Source organism: Ascaphus truei, chromosome 2 (genome assembly GCF_040206685.1).
Source record: "Ascaphus truei isolate aAscTru1 chromosome 2, aAscTru1.hap1, whole genome shotgun sequence".
NCBI classification, from domain to species: Eukaryota; Metazoa; Chordata; class Amphibia; order Anura; family Ascaphidae; genus Ascaphus; species Ascaphus truei.
This window is the reverse complement of record NC_134484.1, coordinates 178,305,294-178,324,323: the sequence shown is the minus strand read 5'-3', so window position 1 is coordinate 178,324,323 and position 19,030 is coordinate 178,305,294. Positions and strand designations below refer to the sequence as shown.

Here is a 19,030-nt window from a genome sequence, read left to right as displayed (position 1 = left end):
GCTCTGCTTCAAACAGAGTTAAATATTCAAATGTTTCCATCACCCTGTAAAAACTTCAGAGAACACATCAGCTCGGGAAATAGTAAAAGTAATGTTTGGGAAGAAAGAAAAAAAATAAGCTGCTGCTTTTATTACTTGGTTTTTGTTACTGTATTTCTGGCAAGTTGACACATTGATTGTAAGAATTCACCATTAATAATGTGTTGCAGCCCTATCCAGGAGTGAAAGCTGAGCTCTTTTGGGGGGGCTGTCTTTGAGGTATCCCCCAAGAAGCTCCACATAGGGATTATGAAATGATTAGGAATGAGACTGAAATAATGACTGGGAGTGGATAGATACTTTTTTCTACCACGTTTCTTTTTTGAAGCTGAATTATTTATTGTAGTTGTGGTATAAATTTAATTTTTCTGTGCTTGAGGTGTCTGGCACCTTTTTTTTTTACCCCTATGAAATCGACACGGACTAAAAGGGTTAATATCGTTCATTAGTCTCTTCACTATGGGCCAGTAAGGAACAAGCCGCTCCGTTTCGACAGCTGCTTCTGCTTAGGGGTTTTTTTTTGTTTGTTTTTTTTTTATAAAGAGTTGCTCTGGTTGTGTTTAAGAAACTTGCAGGACTGGTTTGTGATTAACATGACAGTAAGTGCCAGTATTTCTTTGGCACACAGGGCACTGGGGAAAGGTAGCAGCTTGGAAGAAAAAAAACACAAAAAACCCTGCTGTGCCCAAGCCTCCGATTAACATGCACGTCACTATATCTGATAAGGGAGAGAGCAGCGATAGATGTTTCTTATTTATTACAGGTCTATATGAACAGTTACATGTATGTAGTAGATTGTGTTACTAGTATACGCCTTGTTCGGATGTGTGCAGTGCAGCAACCCAGAAGCCTTTAATTTGTTTCAAAGCCAATCGTCAATGTTACCATTGTCCAGGTACAAATACTACTATCTGTGTAGATGCTATGTTATATAGGTGTAATCTATATTTAAGGCAATTATATAAATCAAACGAGGTGACTTGTCCTGCTGTTTTTGCAGCTGTTTGGATGTCGGATGTGCTGTAAACATAATGTAATACATATGCCCCAGACGTACTGCATACTGTACCTTAAAAACAATGGACATTGTAATCCTCAAGTGCTGAAAGGGCTGATGCATTTGGCACAGAGAGGGTGAAAAGGTCCCATCACTTCAGTTTCAATGCACACTTTTCCTAGCATGGAAGCAATACAGGAAATAAAGAAGAATTTCAGCAATAGAAAAAGGGGAACCTTTTTATCTTCCCACATTTTTTGATTTGCCTTTTAATTTTTTTTTATAAAAAGAACGGTATAGAAAACTTTTTTGCTGGTTAACTTAGGACTTCATTCTGATCATGAGGACTGCTATTTACCTACTAAAATATTCACAAAGCCGAGTACTATTGTGGTCCCTTACTGTATAAAGAGCAGCTGCACACAGGGATTTATTTACACATGGCCTGTATAAGCGATACTTGTTATACTTACCATTTTTGTTAAACACTGCATTGAAATCCTGTGCATCTTTCAGCAGATAGAAAAGCATGTTGTTGAAACGTCCTGTCCTATCTTATATGCTCTTTACTGATACATATTTAACCATTTGGAGCTCAGCTATTTCTGGTTAAAAGCATCTATTGCCCGAAGCTTACTGCGAACCTCTCCACAAATGCCACCATCCAGCATTACCGGCCGCTATGAACATGCCGTTACTTACTATATTGTAAGTATGGATATTTGTTTTTATATATGCAGCACAATTTTCCATACTTACCTAGGTGAGCTTTGTCTCCTAGTGGCTTTACACATTTTCTGTGAATCCATGCATATATTTGAAGATACAGGCCTCTTCTAACATGTATTTTTAAGCAGCGATATCTCGCTACGAAATGTTAAAGAAGATATGCAGGTTGTACTGAAGTATAAAATATAGAGAGTATTCAAACTGCAGTTTGATAATAAGGAAAAGGCTCATAGTAATGTCCACTGTCGCTATTGAACCGTAATCGCGAGGAAAAGTAGGGGGAAATCTCAGGAGGGGAAAAAACTGTATCCAACACTGTCATGTATGGCACACCTGTGACCTGCATATGGGACAAGGGTTGCTACATAGCTCTCTAGCTGGCCCACTTTTCACCTTTGCAAAGGTCCCACAAATTAACATTATCTCCCCTCAATCCGTCCCCATATACCATCTGTCATGAACAGCGCACAAGTGAGCACGTGACTTAGATATGCAAGCAGGGTTAATACACGTGGGCATTCTAGGCAACTCGCCTTTCTCCTGCGCAAGGTACTTTCAGAAGTTAATATTAACCCCTTACTCAATTGTAATCATATCTATCCATTTACACCACCTAAAAACTGTACAAAATATGTAAATATGTAAATGTGTATAAATGTATGTGTTTGTTTGCCAGGGTCTCGGGTCCCCGTTTATTAAAGAAAAACTATGCCCTTAACACACACATCTGTTTTAGCAAAATGTAAGGTTAAAACTGTCTTCTGTCAGCTCTGGAATTGATAAGGTTAAACAGAATACGCTGGCCTTGCTATTTTCACGGGAGGCTAGTGTAAATAGCTTTTAGACCAACTGTTTCGTGCCTTTCATATGTTGTTAAAACAAGGCTACAGAGGATAGGGCTGCCTTATAAGTCACCATTGTATATTCCTCTTGCTCAGCAGTTAAATGTTTTAAGCTCTACAGAAAAGGCATTATGTGAAGGTTACATGTAAATTTAGATGTGTACCCATATTTGTAACAGATGACAACTGTATTTTTGTCCCTGCCTTATGTATAAAACCTGCTTTGTGAACCATTAAAACTCAGTTGTGGGAATTCAACTACGAGCCTCCTTGAATTCTTACAGCTCCGAGCTCGTATGCTATACTATTTGAAAGAATCCCATATCTGTTGCGTTTCAGTAGCTCCCAGGAGAAGTTATGTTTTGCTTGCCCTAGAAGGACCTGATCTATAGAGATCTAACACAAAATGTGTCAAAAAATGTAAATACTCTCTACAACGTGTGCAACAGTTAATTCGGAGCCTATAGCATTACTTATTAAGGGTTTATTTTAATATATATAAAAATACAACGCTTGGGTTACAGAAAAATAACAAAACATGCGGTTACAATAAATGCAGAACCGTTTTTCTTAAAATAAAAGGATAAAACAAACAGAATTCCCTATCCGTTACCACATGTCATTAGTTCTTCCAGAGAGCTCACTGGCGCAGAAAGATGAAAATTCACGTGTCTGATCCCAAACACACCTCTGAATTCTGATTTTCTGTTCAAACATGCCAACATTTATGGCCAGACCTTTTGCATTGAAACACACACAAAACCCACCCGTCGTAAATTAGCTCGAGATGACAGATACCCCCCAAGTCTTTTGACGTTTAAAAAGTCATGACTGAATATATAAAAGGCCTCATAACTTAATTTCTTTAATACTTGGCTAGACACTAACTTCACCGTTATGTCTGTGTGCTTCACCTGCACCTAATACAGTATTTGACAGCCTAACGTCTATTTTCACTGGAGAAACAGTTATCTGTCTTTTGCACCTCTTGCCCATGCAGTGTGTGGTAGGATTTGATTGTCTGATCGCAATGGTGACACATATCCATTTGTTACTCTTATGAATTGCTGTCAGGCCCATCATTTGACCTGTTTGTCACCTCTCTCTGGGATACACAAGTGATCTTTCAAGAATGTCCATTTTCTGAGGCTGACAGCCCAGGATCTGGTTATCGTCTATAGCCTTCTAAATGACACATGTTTTGCTTGTAGTGGGCCATCAGTGATAGCCCGCCAATTTATAGCTCAACACAGACACAGGAAGGGCTTTCACCTGTCGTAAACACACTATCTTGTATTTTTAAGACAAACGGTACCTCTTTAACCCTTGAAGCACCAGATTGATAAAATACTTTGTCTCGTGATCTTTATCATGACACCTCCCTCATTAAAATGAGCAAAGAGGGATGGTTTACAGGACTACTACATCAGGGTTCAAGTGTGTCTTCTAAAGTGGAATCATTGCACTATGAGACGCTGGTATTAAAGCTGCAGTTCAGTCAATATCCTGCATGTGTGTTTTTTTTAATAAATCAGTTCTGTAGTAAGAAAAAATACTTTTAGCATTTTTTGTTTTAAAAAAACAACAACTTTGAAAGACCAATTTTCTTGTATTCTATTTTAACAGCCATTTGCTAAGGCACTGCCCCTTCATGTCCTGTCACAAGCCCTGGCACACCCCTTTGTCAGTCCTGCCCTCCCTCTAGCACGTCAGTGCAGGAGTGCGCATGAATATTCATGAGCTTCCACTGAGACACAGAAGCAGAAGAAAAACAGATCCTTCACTAATTATGTCACCAAATTTCGCCTATCAATACATGGAGAACGAATTGACCTGCAGCGATACAGTTCTTTAGGTAATTAGAGATTGCCCACATGAAACTATTGAAGTAAAAAAATAAATTAAAAAGAAAAAAGACTGAACTGCAGCTTTAAGCTTAGCTTTATATGCACTTTATAATATGTATTTAGTGACGGCACTGTATATTATATGTATTATTTCTATTTTGGATATGTTTTATAGTACTCATTTTTTATTAATTGTGATATCACTTCCATTTTAACCGCTTTTTTGTCTTTAAGTGTGTGTGGTTCTGTTATTTGCACCTGATGAAATGTCCGGGTTGGACCTGAAACGTCGCTGTTGTCTCTCTGTTCTGAAATAAATGATTACCTTTTGCAAGACTTCTTGTAAGTAGAATACTACTTCTATTTTTTAGTTCTACTATCGAATCACAATGGAAAATATATAGAGCAAGAGGGGAAAAAAATAAAAATGTCTTGCATACTGTACTCTTGATGCTGTTTATTCAACAGAAAGATTATATGTGGTACAGCAGCAATGTTCTGGGCTGTGTCTAACTCGTCCTCGTGTGATTATGTTCAGGTTTGCTCTGGCACATCATAGTGTAATACATTTGTTTCCCTACAATCACATGTTAAGGTAAATGGGGGATTGAACCCCCAAATCTTGTTCGAATCCCAGTGTCTGTTCCTTGTGACCTTGAACAAGTCACTTGATCTCAATGTGCCCTAAGCTCCATGGGGCAGGGTCTCATTGTGCCTGAAAATTGTATATACAGCGCTGTGTACCAACCATGTCAGTCTTATAAAGAGAGAAAAATATCACTTGTGAGCACATTAGCATGTCACACAGTCTGCAACCCTGCTGCTCCCCATTATCTTTTGGCATACAGTGCTTCCACTGCAGCCAGGGATTCTGGGAAATGACATGCAAAGGCGCACAGTAACGATAAGAAAAAATATTATGAAAGGCCAATCTCCTTGCAGGTTTGCAGTGCCTTTCACCTTGGTATAATAAGAGCTGTTTCCTTTAGATGTGCTGAAGTGCAATCTCTCCAACGTATATGCAAAGAATAAATTCGAATATAGTATAACTCGAATGTGAGAACATTCACAATTTCTGTGCAAAAATCCTGCATTTTTGGTGTAAGTAGGAAAACTCCCACATCATCCAGCCAGAACTTCACATTGTCATCTCCTCAAAGAGACCACAAATGGGAAAAATACAATGTGTAGATCATTTACCAGATATGACCGCTTTAAAAGGACTTTGGGCATTAAGTCAGGACACAAGCACCCTGCTTTAGATCTGACTGGTAATAAAAAAGGGGACTGCTGTGACCTTGTCACTTACTCTGTATGATGGTAATAAAATGTACCTGCACAGAGTTTGGCAGAGGAAGCATGCATATGCCACCTGTTACACCCAATGTACCATCAGTTTGATTTTAAATTATTTGTATCTGTCAAAAAAATGAGGAGTTGAGTTGGCTTTATCTGGTTATACTTGGTAACACAACTCCTGGTGCTGTATACCTATAAAACTTGTCCTAGGCGTCTTTGAACATTTTTTAATCGTGGCATTGGGAGAAGGTGTTACTGGTGCGCTTTCTATAGGGCAATTACAGGTTTTAAAACAGCAGCGATGAAATGAGATGCCTTCAGTTGCCTCCAGACAATGTTGTCTTATGGAGAACTGCTTTTAAATGACTTGGCTTGATCCTTTGAGGGATGGTTGGTTTTCATCACTGGCGTGCAGTAGCTTTGTGACGGCAGTGTTATTTCTCAGTATATTGTACAATCGGAGAACTTTTGATGAGCGCTAATGCTGTGCATCGGCTGAAATACAGCAGACCTAATCCCTGTTGCAATGCTGTGGGGAATTGGAGATCTCTCTGGAATTGGATGTATAACCGTTAAAACCAATTTCACTGCTTTCCACTCTTCCCATTTGACTTCAGTTGTTAATCCTAGTTACAAATGGCTTGTTTTAACTAGGATCCCAAGTTTGAATATGTGGAACAGAGAAGTGAGATTGTATTGTACAGCTGCGCAGGTAAATCCAATGATATTTTCTTGTTGGATAACAGTTACTATTCTTACATAAGAGAATGGACAGGCCATGTCACAGGAAAGTTGTGTACTGTGTATTCTTGCACATCTTTTTTTACTTTGCTGCTTCATATAAAACGTATGTAGCAATGTAAAATTGACCCTTCTGCTGCAGATATGATGTACCATTTTGCTAGGGTTTTCCAGGGGAAGAGTCGCCAAAATGAGCAGCATTCGGTATACACCTGATGACCAGCCACACATGATGTACCTTCATCTGTCACTTTAATTTGTTGGTACGACATACAATTGTTGACTTGCTAACAGTGTCTCTAATACCAATACTGTTCCAAAGGTCCAAGGATCTCTTAATTGAATAATATTAAAACATTCCTGACAGTTGATGAATATTAAGGAATCATTAACTATTACATGTGGGTAGGTCCAGAGAAAGATTGCTTTGGAAAGAAAATGTTAGAAATCAAATGCATCTCTTATTTGACTTGGTGCAACATGGGCACTGGGCACATTTTGTTCATGGTGAACCTTTTCACTATTGTCCTGTAACTATTCTTAATGCCACTTTTGTACCAGGCTTGAAAGGTTTACAGACGTTCACAGAACCCTCACTTGTACAGAGCACCTTGCTGGGCAAATCTTCAAAGCTTGTTCCTGTCTCCAATCTGTAGTGTTGTTAATCTGTCTCAGACTAGTGAATAGCGGTGTGTAGTGCTGCAGAGTCGCTACAAATATCGGGTACAAACATGTGAAGAAGCGGGTACAATGGTTGTTGATCTTCCAAATCCCTTCAGTGGGACTCGCCAAGGTATCCGTTCAGTGGCAGAGCTCATGACATAGGAATAGAAGGGCAGAGCTAGTGCAGATTCCTCATCATGGCCTATTCTTTGGCTTAACATGGTTTATCAACCACACTCATTGTTAGTCCAGTGTTTTCACGTAGCTGTTGACTGGTTTTAAGAGTTGCGGTACTTGTAAACAATTGTGCTGGTTCTGCAGCAGTTATGTTCCACAACATTAACAAACGTTTTGATAATTGTAAACATCGCAAAAAGTTTAATAAATAGTTTTCATTTTTTGTTACATTTTTATTAATTGGGTGATGTTTTGTGTTAATGAAGATCATCTTACCATTCACCATTGGTGGAAAGGCAAAATGAAATGATTCCCTTAATTTTCATGGTGTACAACGCGTTTCGTGCAGAGCGTAGGTGCGTTTCATCGGATCCCCCTGTGAGCTTACAATACATTTGTCAACTTTTTCTGAGTTGCCCTGGATAATTATTTTGGGCTGTGCTCTGTATTTGCTTACTGCTTCTCGTTTTAACGTGCCTTTGGTAAAAAGTGACTGTTCAGACAAACGTACTTCTCTAACGATTTATATTGTACTTACTGTAAATGGCACATTTCAATTAAAGCACCGGACAGCGTCTTAATAGCCAGTTTCTGTAGGGCACAATTGTTGCGCCATAGTAACTCCAAATAGTAATGTATGAAGAGAGAGAAGTCGGTGTCAGGATAGCATTAGGTATAGTTTTGAGGTCTATTTAAAAAAATGAATGAACGTTTGTGTACAAAGTAGTTCTTTTTTTTTTTTTTTTCTCTTCTTCCTTTTTTTTTTATGTCAAGAGGTGAATGAGCTTTTAACATGAGTTACATTAGAGCAGAGCTTGGACACCCTGGGCAGAATAGTAGTAAGAATGTGAATAATAACGCTGTAGAATATAATACAGAGCACACTGTGTGTTCTCACTGCAGAAATACTGTAACCTCTAAAACCACTGAATGCAGGAAGATGCCTGACTTTCATCAGTATGTTTTTCCAGCACAGCAGCCTAGCCAGGAGCGCCAAGCTGCCAGAGCAGCTTAAACATTTGAGATGGGACATGCAGAGCGCTCTTTGACAAAGCAGCGTATCGGTGGCCTGCTCGCCTCACTCGAATCAGTTTGCTGACTAATCAGGTCGACTAAGCGAGGCACGGACGGCAAGCTAAAGAAGTGGGTGTGTCTGCTCTCAGCCCTCCACTGAACATCTGCTGTGGTGACAGGCAAACAAAGGTCATTTCTGCTAGTGTACCTGTGTAGGGTTAGCAGGCAGCAGGTGCAGGGCTGTTTGAGCCTTTTGTCCAGCACCTGTCGCACATCAGGTAAGTATAAACAGCTGTTGGTAGGAGAATAGCATTACCCCGTCGGTGGTTCTGGAATGGTCCCAAGTATGCAGCCTTTTGTGCACCTTCCTTTTCAATAGCTGCTTGTGACGAAGAGCTGACAAAGGAAACTCACATTAGCTGCTATTGGAAAAGAGGCATTAAGGCTCCTGCTTAGACTTCTGACTAGAAGTGGTAAGATAATAAGTCTTTCTTTCAAAGTGCTGCACAAGAGTGCAACTTAAAACCAAGCGCCATCAGGGACTGGATCCCACTGCTCTTTGTGATCAGCAGAATGAACAACTACTGTCCCGGGCTTATGTTTGCTTGCAAAAGAAGTCCCATTTAAACCCTTTTTTTTTTGATGTATAGATATCCCTGAGCTCTCTTTGTAGAAAGTGTGGCAGATGCTTTCTGTTTTTGAAGAGTTGACAGCTAGCAAGATGAACTGGTGCTTTTTACGTTTCCATGTCTAAAAAAGTAAACCGCACTGAAGTTGATGCCACACACGGCAGAAATATTCTCCGGTTGTCGCCTGTTTTATAATGAAGAATTTGTTCTGTATCTTCATGTGCCTTGCTCACTCAAGTTCTGGATTCTCGAGCATGAGGAAGCTACTGGCAATGGGGCATAATTGACACACAAAAATATTTAATCTAGCGGTTTGACTTGATGATGATTCAGAAGACATTGGGTAAAGGAAAGAAGTGGACACAAACTAGCATTTTAGACTGTATAATAAAATGACCTTCATTTATTCATGTCAAATGTCCCCCCAAGCTTTCCTTTGCTAGCATACAAGTTAAGACATAAATAGGGCAGAGGGGCCTGCAAAGTTGTCATTATCCTGAGTGGATCATCGCAGCTGTTCTTTATATATACAGTCTTCACATATTAAAGCAGCAACACTGCCTCTACGTCTTTATTTATTACAGCATTTGATCCAGGGAGTCCAGAGCTGAACAGTGTTCTTTTGAGCTCAGGGGAACCCCTGCTTTCCTAGATACTTTCTGGTGTTCATGCTTTCTCCAAGGGAGACAAAATGGGCTTCAAATCTCGCAGGTCCCCATGGTTAGTAGGAAGCCACAATATCATAGTTTGCAGCTTCCTAGTGAGCGGCCATTTAAATCCGATCGGGAAAAACTGGTAACGTCACCAGTAAACTCCTCGGGACCCCTCGGTTCATATGCTGTAGTAATAAATTGTAACTTGGGTGGAAATGCTACATTTAAAAAACAATCAAAAAGGAAGCCAGGCCCCCGGGGATTGTAGCTGGAGTCCTAGGAACACATGTTTTGTTGATGGACTGCCATGAAGGTGGCAGGACTGCTGTACCCGTTTTTTATTTAATTGTAGGTGTTTTTATTACAAATTGTTTATATAAAGTAATTCTTATACTTGTATGCACCTTCTTTGCGTGCGCTCTTTGGATGTATGTCTAAGCTTGCTGGATCCGGTGATTGTATGTGTGAATGAGCTGCATGGAGGATTAAAGTGAATGTGGGAGGATGTACCAACAGTACGTGCTCAATTTTTAATAATTCATTTTAAAGATGCAATACATTGATTTAATCATATATACGCTCAATCACTGCCTGACGGTGTTTGTGACTTACACGGAATTAGTTCCTCAGAGGGCTGACTTTCTTAGAATACAGTAAGGACATAAAGACTCTGTATATCCTGTCATGCAAACCATTCTACTCATGCAACAACTGTGGACTTTCTAGTGGTCAGTGGTTAAATACAGGAGTCATCTCTCCTTTTATTTAAATTTTTATTTTTTTATTTTTTTTAGAACAGTTGGTACAAATAAAAAGCAAAAGACAAGCCTTTTGATTTTGAAGAAACTGTGGCTTTTTTAATTCTATACTGAAAAACACCTACTTTCAAGTTGTTGTTTTTTTTTTTTTAACTATATATTAATTTAGTTATTGTTTTCATCTGCTTTGCATATTCACTTGACTGCACAGTAAGGTTTTTCCAGAGATGTGAAATAGTTTTCTTAAGTTGGTCTATAGTTTGTAACATTGTTTTATAAAAAAAAATGTTCATAAGTGCAGCCGTCCCATCTGTGAAGTGAGGGTTCATATAGAAACGTATGTAGGAGCGGTGTAGGCAGTAGATGAGGTGACTGTAATACACTTGAGATAAAAAGGAAATATGCACATCACCTACATAAACGGCATCACTTTACACCATTAGTACAGGGGAAAGGAAGCACACAATGACGATTTGACGATTTTTAAGAGGGCTAATTGGGTAAAGCTGCTATTTTTCTTTGTTAATGGTCCCATTATCTGTGCTATTTTGTAATCTGAAGGCTTTAGTATGAGGTATGACATATTTCTTAGAGCTGTGTGATGGCAGTCTTCCTGTTGTCCCTTTGTTGTTGTCGATTAGTGGTAGTGTTTCTTCAGCTTTGCTCTATTATTGGAAAGCAGTAGAGGAGAGAAATTGCAGAGCACAACCGGAATCATCCAAAAAACGAGAACTAGGAGGAAAGTGCGTTATCCATAAAAAGATTTAATAGTCATGGAAGGAAAAAAGGGCAAGGCATTACCCTACCAACATGTTTCGTGCTACACATACATACATACAGAGAAAGACTGGAGCTAGGCCTCTCTTCGCCACTCTCCCTTTCTCCAGTGAAGGTCTTCTCCATGTCAGAACTCAATCCGTGTATTTGTAGTCGGCCAGCAGAATAATTTGAGGATAACATACACCGCTGTCACACCCAGATTCCACTTTGGACCACGTTGGAAGCCAGTTTTTCATTTCCATCTACAACCATGGTATAGCTGAGGACCTGCGTGGCCACAAATGTGTGAATAACAACCCCCCCAAACAAGTGGAGCAGCATACAATCAATAAGTTAATGTAAAGCCATATAATTAAAGGCACCTCATTGTGTTTCAAAGACTTTATACAGGTTTTGGCTTCTCTTAAATTATCACTGTGTTGCCTTCAATTACATAGCAATACTGATGCAATTAATAATGTTAGACAAGGTGTTAAATGCCGGAGTGCTTACACTTTTTTTGCAAATAAAATGTACATAATAAACTGTGATAGTGCCGACCAGGGCACAATCACATGCTATTGACTTCAATTGTCCCTATGTGCAATACTGCAATTACATGAATAACCCCTCGGGTCTTGAATGTCCATGCAGAGCAATTCCCTCTGCAGTCATAGTTTAGATGAACCTTCTAGTACAATTCTAAATGGATTAATACACTTAAAATAGATTTGAAGTAAAAGGTGACACTGTGCTCTTTTGCATGTCATTTCCCAGAGTCCCTGGCTGCAGGGGAATCACTGTATGCTGAGAGATGATGATTAAAAGCAGGGTGGAAGACCTGTCTTGAGACCTATGAATGTGCTCACAAGTGATATTTTTATTTGCAGTACAATTCTATAAACCTTGCATAATCATCATTTTTATTAACGATCATTATTTAGTGTACACTATCCAATGTGGAGATGTGTTTTAATATAAAAAGTGTGTACATGCATACACATGCACACTCTTTGGAGCAACATGGAGGAGAGGGGCTTGCAACCGCATTAGCTGGGAGATCATTGTGTATATCATCCAGCGCTGAAGATGATATACACAATTGGAAACATGCACAACTTTAAAATAAATACACATGGTAACAATAAAACTGTACTTTAAATTGAACTCCAGCATATTGTAGTAACTAACTTTTATTCCAAAACATGGTATTTTACTGTGCCTGTAGGAGGTGCTCCCTATGTAAAATAAAACCACAGTAATGTTTTCATATACAGTGACATTATTGTCAACAAAAATCACAATAATACCGTACTGTTCAGTTTTATGTACATGGAGATGCAGCAGCTCCTCTTAGGCTGCGGCCCCGCTAGCACTGACCGCGCTCATGCTTGAGCGATGATGTCACTAACTCTCTAAGCATGAGCGCCGGGTGTCCTGCATGTTTTGCAAGCACGGACGGGGGGGTATTGTGGGCAAGTTGAGTGCGCTTCAAAGTCAGTTTTTTTTGGTCTGCTCAAGCGCCAAGCTTGGGTGAGCGTGCGTGCCCGCACTGCGTGAGCGGGGACTTCCACATAAAGACTGCAATAAGTAAAAGCAGCAAGCGCCGAGCGCACAGCACGCTCAGCGTTAGCAGGGACGCAGCCTTACTCCAAATTAATTTGCTAATTTAAATCCAAAATAAATAAGTGATTCACAACACAAAAATCACTTTGTTCAAAGAGAAAAACTTATTTGCCATATAAACACAAAAGATTAGCACCTCCTGAAACTCCTCCGTAACTTTTGCTAGCAGCCGTACGATATAACAAAAAAAGAACAGGGTCTCTAAATCAAGAGCACAGTATACATACTGTAAATCTAAAAATGCTTGTCGTGTGGGGCAAGGGATACCTGGTAAAAAAAAAAAATATATAATAGTCTTGGAGATCTCCTGTGTTGGATTTGTTAACGCTGCTTGTTTTATTTATATATATATATATATATATATATATATATATATATATATATATATATATATATATATATATATATATATATATATATATATATATATATATATGCACTATAAGCATTTTCTATATTTACATTACACATACTTTTGAATCGGATACACTGGCTTTTTTTTATGTTGCATAGCTTACTAATTTTAATACTGTAAACAATTAAAATATTGTTATCTATTCTGCTACTTCCATCAACAGGACATCTTTCATGTTGCCATACAAATAATAGCACGTTACACATACAAAACATTGTGTGTACTTGCATTGGGAGGTTAAGATGCTAGTTGGAACTTTTGCAGCATCTTAATTTTGTAAATCTGAAATGCTACTATCGGACTTTCTCAGTCACACTTTTATGGTTTGCACAAAGACCTTGTTTTCATTTTGCTCACCCAGCTTCTCAGATGTTAAAAACCTTTCTCTGATCGTCATAGTGTAAATAAAAATGCTAACTCTTCCTCACCATGGGGTCTTGCAAAGAGCTTTGGTTTTGTTCCAAACAGCTTAATGAATTTAAATTTACAGTAGCTCAGGAGGTTAGACTGGGCTTTTATCTAAAACGAACATAGAAATAATGCAGACTTGCATGTTAGCGAGACAGGTTTTAAAGCAGGAGTTTTATTTGGCAGGTTTTCCGTTTAATTGGCGAGTATGTACTGTAGGATTACTTTTAGACTTCATACAAGCCTATTCCATAAAACACTGTTATAAGGTACAGTAACAGCACCAATAAACCGCTGTCGTTTGGTCGGTCCTGTTTGCGTTAACATGAGCGCCATTTTTTTTTTAGAAGTGCAGTGGATGTCTTTAAAAAAAAAATATATATATATCATTATAAAAATGTTTTATCAGGAAATAATACATTGCATTACTTCTCATTTTCAAGTTTGTCCTGGGCACAGAGTTATGATGACAATACATGGTTACATTAAATCAACAGGGTTATACATTATAAACAGATAAAATTATTATAGGCGTATGTATAACAGTTAGGCTAGATGAAAATGTGAGAGAGCTGAAGGCTTGAAAGAACTTGGCCTGGGGGTGGCATTGAGAGTCTGGTAGGTTGTCCCAGATGTGAGGTGCACGGTAAGAGAACGAGTGACCGGATTCCTTGTGGTACAGATGTGCCTTTTTTTGAGGTATACTCTGGCATACTTCAGTATTCTGCAGCAACTTTACCATTAAATCCTATGGAAACTTTGTGATATTCTGAGGCATGCCTGGGTATGCTGGTGTATTTGGGAGAAGAATAAATACCCCCTACATATTTACCATCACAGAACCTCAAACCAGACCCGGATTTGGAACAAAACCTCAATGGAGAAGATGAGAAAATCAGATGCGTTGATCCTCTTTGTTTCAGCATCCTCAGAATATTATACACTGTGATTTGTATTTCATTGCAGTTCCCCCATCAGTAAAGGGTTTAAAAAAAGGTGTTAGACCACCCACACTGACAAAATCTCCTTCATTTGAAATAAGATTGCAGATTTAGTGGTGTTACTACAAATATGAATTTATTTCTGTTGGGATTGCCTAATTATGACAAGATCTAGAAGTTTGAGATTCAACATAAAATGTTTCAATGCAATACATTTAATTTTCATATTACATGGCACTTGCGTTATTTATTTTTTGCTGCTTCTAAAATCCCAAAGCAAAAATGGACGGTACTGCATTCTGTGTTGGACATCAGAGGTGCACAGTATGGATCTAAATTGACTCCTTTCCTAACCTAATTGTTTTCAAAGTGGGCTTCAATGATTGTAAAACTGCAGCAGTGGTGGAATTAATTTAAACTTTCCTCTTCTACTGTAACTCGCAAGGCTATTTTAAGTGAATAATCCAAGCCAAATCACTTTGCATTGGTCCCAGAAATATACACCTCACATTTATGCATGTAACCGTAAAGTATTTACAAAACTCAAGTTCAGAGATGTTCTGCTTCCAGCTTAGCATGCTAATTGGGAACTTGTGTTGTGTGTGCATAAACCATGCCCATTATCCCTGCCACCAATGGCACAATAGTTGTCACTGCTACGATAATATAGTATGCCATATTTTCTTGTAATTTTAGTACGTGCTCTGTAAATCACACCTGGTGATCGTCCTCTCTCTTTTGTTGAAGTGCAACAACAAAAAGAAGACACTTTTGTGTTTGCTTCGGCTGTGGGCTCTTTCTGTGCCATGGAAGGGTGGCTTTCCCTGCTCTGCCAAAGAAAAAGAAAGCGTCTCGAGTCTGGAATAAGGTTTCTGAAAGTAGTCAAGTGTGAGCTTGTCCCCTCCTGTGCGGTGAGGGGTGAGACTGCTGGAATAACAAACATATTATTTTTGGCTTGTGTTGCCGTCGACATCCACTTTCATCCCTAATCTCTTGTTCGGATACTACTACTGATATGGTGCGTCTTTAATCTGTTCCCAAATGAGGCCCTCATTCACGGCTAACAGAGACCAGAAATAAAGTACACAGTGCTAGGTGGGGGGGGGGGGGGAGGGGGTGATGCTGTAGCGATTTTCCTATTTTGCAAATGGCATGGATTCAGCACACACAAAAAGTTATATAGAGGCATCATAGTGACGTTACTGTATTCCCCCTAACTTGATATACTTTGGCAATCAATAAAATAAATGTAAAAGAAAAACAAGATGGTAGCACTAACTTTTTATAATCCCCCCAACTCTAGAATTTGTGGTGAAATATATTCCAATTGCGACACTGAAAAAGCCACTATGAAATAACTGTGCCTATTATCACAGCAATGATTTAAAACACGACCCCTTTTGATTCTGAGGAAAAATTAACCCCCTCCCCCCAGTAGTTTCTCCTAAAGCGTTTGTTTACCCATAACAGTACGTCTGTTGTCCTCATTACATCATATATCATAACAGTTTTCAAATTCTATGGCAAGGATTCGCATATTTTAAAAATAGACATCGTCCATCATTTGTATGAGCACAGCAGGAGCATTTAAAAAAAGCTTGGGATCAAAAGATTACCTGCAGTGGAACATCTCCTGTATTCCTTTGCCTCCGCGCCTTCCATTGTTTTCGGGCAAAGTTTTCTTTATCTTAGAAAGAAGATTGTCACCTCTCGATTTTATGAAACGAAATCTGCAGCACCTTTTGTCTTACTGTTGTGTACATTTTTGTAATAAAAACTGCGTAATACATGTGGTGTATACAGTATCTCGATCTCCGGAGAATGGTAATATATACTATACATTTTCAGTTTTTTCGCATTGCACTTGTATGTATTGGTCTGAAATGTGTTGTGAGCCCCTCGGGTGCTTCAAGGATTAAATTATCTACTTGTGCACGCAGAGGCAAAGCTGTGCCATCTGCTCTGCCTGTTCTTTTGCTCAGCTGATATTGTTGACCCCAAGTAGAATTAGGGACGTCCAAATCCAAGCCAGGCTAACTCCAGCCTTTTGAATACCTCCTAAGTGAGAGGGGTTACCATGACAGCACTGCAGAAGGTGACAAATGCAAGGGTCAGTAAGGATCAGTCAGGATAGCGCGACAAGGATCTAAAGAAACGCAAAGCATAAAGACCGCAGCGTGCCTTTAGGAAATCTGAGGGGGTTTTTTTTTTTAGGTGCTTTCTCTATCCCTCTTTATTTTATTTTCTCTGCTCCCCCTCCCTTTCTTTTTGTCTGAAATGTTGCAAGCTGCCTTAGTTTAACAATTGGAGGCCTATTCAGCTCTGAAAAGGCCAGGCACAAAAGATGGCGCTTTATCTGCACCTCGAAGAGGGGACAAGAAGCCTGCAGCTGCAATTAAGGCCGAATTCTGAAAAGGTGCCAGCAGGTTCACGTCAGACGTGGTTAGTTTAAAAACAAGCCACATGAAGTGGCTCGGATGCAAATTCTTCAAAGAATTTTTAGCATAAAAATAAAGTTCTCACAGCCTCGTGTGTGTGGATTAATTTATATTAAAATAGAATGAAAAAAATAAATAAATAAGCTTTCCATCTTTCATTTCTACCTGATAATACAGCACAGTATAAAACAAATCTGCACAATGAAGCAACTATTTTGCGATGTACTTAACCACTTTACCCAAAATCTTGCTGTCATCTTGTATTTTACGTAGCTTGTGTATCCTTCTGAAAATTTAATCAAAGCATATTGTGTGGCTGGTTTGTTATGTTTTAGGGCTGAAGTAGGTCCATGGCAAGAGAACTGCCTTTGGAGCAGGCTGACCCGGTTCAAATCTTCTACACTCCTTGGGCAAATCACGTTTCCTCGCTTTGCCTCAGGCACCAAAAGAGTATGCAGTTTGGGAGAAGAGTCGTTAGGCCTTAAAAATGAAATGTAGAGCTCGGCTTACAGGTCACTACCAGAGACACATTTCTATTTATGTACGCTCTTTAACAAACCGTTTTATGCCACCTACATTCATTCGTTCCTTTTTTGGACTGATGCAATCCAGTGGCTGCTTAATTATTTTTATTTATTTTTAACCTTCCTTTTGTATATACAAAGTGTGTGTTTTTGCCCAGTGGTTAAATACATCTATTATTACTGTATCTCTAGGGCAAAAGGGAAAATGTCATATTCTGAAGGATTTTTGCATTGAAATGTTACTTATTCTATCTTTTATGTTTCTTAGCTTACATTTCAGACAGTATTTTGACCCTGCTAAACGATCACATTCAGCCACGGTGGGTTCTTGAGGGCTGCACCTGTGGCCCTCTGATTAGCTTGGGTTGTCTGTGGGTATGCCTTAATATAAAAGTTATCATTTGGAGCAGGGCTTAGGAGTGGGCTATCTATTGCATACTGTAAGATTGCTGTATCACCATGCAGCTTCTACATTATATTGGTCATTGGTTCACTTTGCTGAGCTCTTCCACTTACCCAAGTGCATTACAGGTGACTAATACTGTAATCAAGTAGCACTATTTGTATTCTAATAGAACTGTGCAGCACATACTGTACTATTCATAAAGCAATCCTTGGGTTACGTTCTAAGTGACAGTCGTGTTTGAAGGACAGGGACTGTAATCTTGCCTCACTAGTACAATATCCTGCACTGCTCCAGATTTGATTGTAATAAAATCACTTCAAGTACAGTACACGTCTTGCATGGTTCAAAAATATCTATATTTTTCTTCAATTGCCTTTACTTTTCCTTTTTCCTCTTAATCATGTACTTCACTGTCAAATCCTCCACTAGTTTTCAATTTCAGAGAAATATTGATGGAAAATATTTTTTTTTTTTTACCAACCCTCTGAAAAAGACTTTTTCTAGGGAATGACGGATGCATGAACTCAGCTAAAAATGTGGCAACTTTTACATTTCCTAAGCATTCTTGTGTCAGCTACAGTAGGTGTGATCCTTTAACAAACCCCCAATGAAAACTCTGCATCTGCTGTATTGGTCCTGTAATTTGCTCTTTGGTTGCCCTTTCTCAACCACCCATTACACTTTAATGACTCATGCCCCACTCTTTCTCTTCTGTATGTCCCGTCTATTCTCATATGCCCCCAACACATAACACATACCTTCAGTCACTGATACGTATTCCCTTCTTTCTCCTTCATGCCCCCATGGTTCTTGCTTTACTTTCCTCCCCATGCACTCCTCTGCTGAAAGCCCGTTGCTGACGGTGAGGAGAGCCGGGCACCTGATTGAAAGCTTTCTCAGATAACTGCAGGTGACCTGCCAGTAAGAGAGCAGACCCACGAGCTTACAGCATAATCAGGGCTGCTTGTGTTAATTAAGAAGGTCACGTTTAGACCTGAAGGCTAAAGTATGAACATCACTGACAGAATCAAATACTCCAGCAAGATACTATACTTTCACTAGAGTGGAAAGACTATGGGAACAGGGGAAATAATGTATCTGGTTTATTTCTTTAAGCAGCTGGCT

General features: G+C 39.1%; 1 protein-coding gene and 1 long non-coding RNA gene across 4 annotated transcripts in view; one reads left to right on the top strand and one right to left on the bottom strand.

Annotated features, from left to right (window-relative positions):
- CDKAL1 (CDKAL1 threonylcarbamoyladenosine tRNA methylthiotransferase) overlaps positions 1–19,030 on the top strand; it is an 869,422-nt gene that overhangs the window by 422,851 nt on the left and 427,541 nt on the right. The gene's annotated exons all lie outside the window — the stretch shown is intronic.
- LOC142486990 (uncharacterized) lies at positions 1,115–18,814 on the bottom strand. 2 transcript variants are annotated; one of them, XR_012799104.1, is made up of 3 exons: positions 18,664–18,814; positions 16,154–16,224; positions 1,115–1,214 (listed from the first exon to the last, which is right to left on the bottom strand). It is a non-coding gene; the product is annotated as an uncharacterized LOC142486990 (long non-coding RNA). The 2 variants fall into 2 exon arrangements; XR_012799105.1 differs by lacking the exon at positions 1,115–1,214 and adding an exon at positions 10,515–11,435.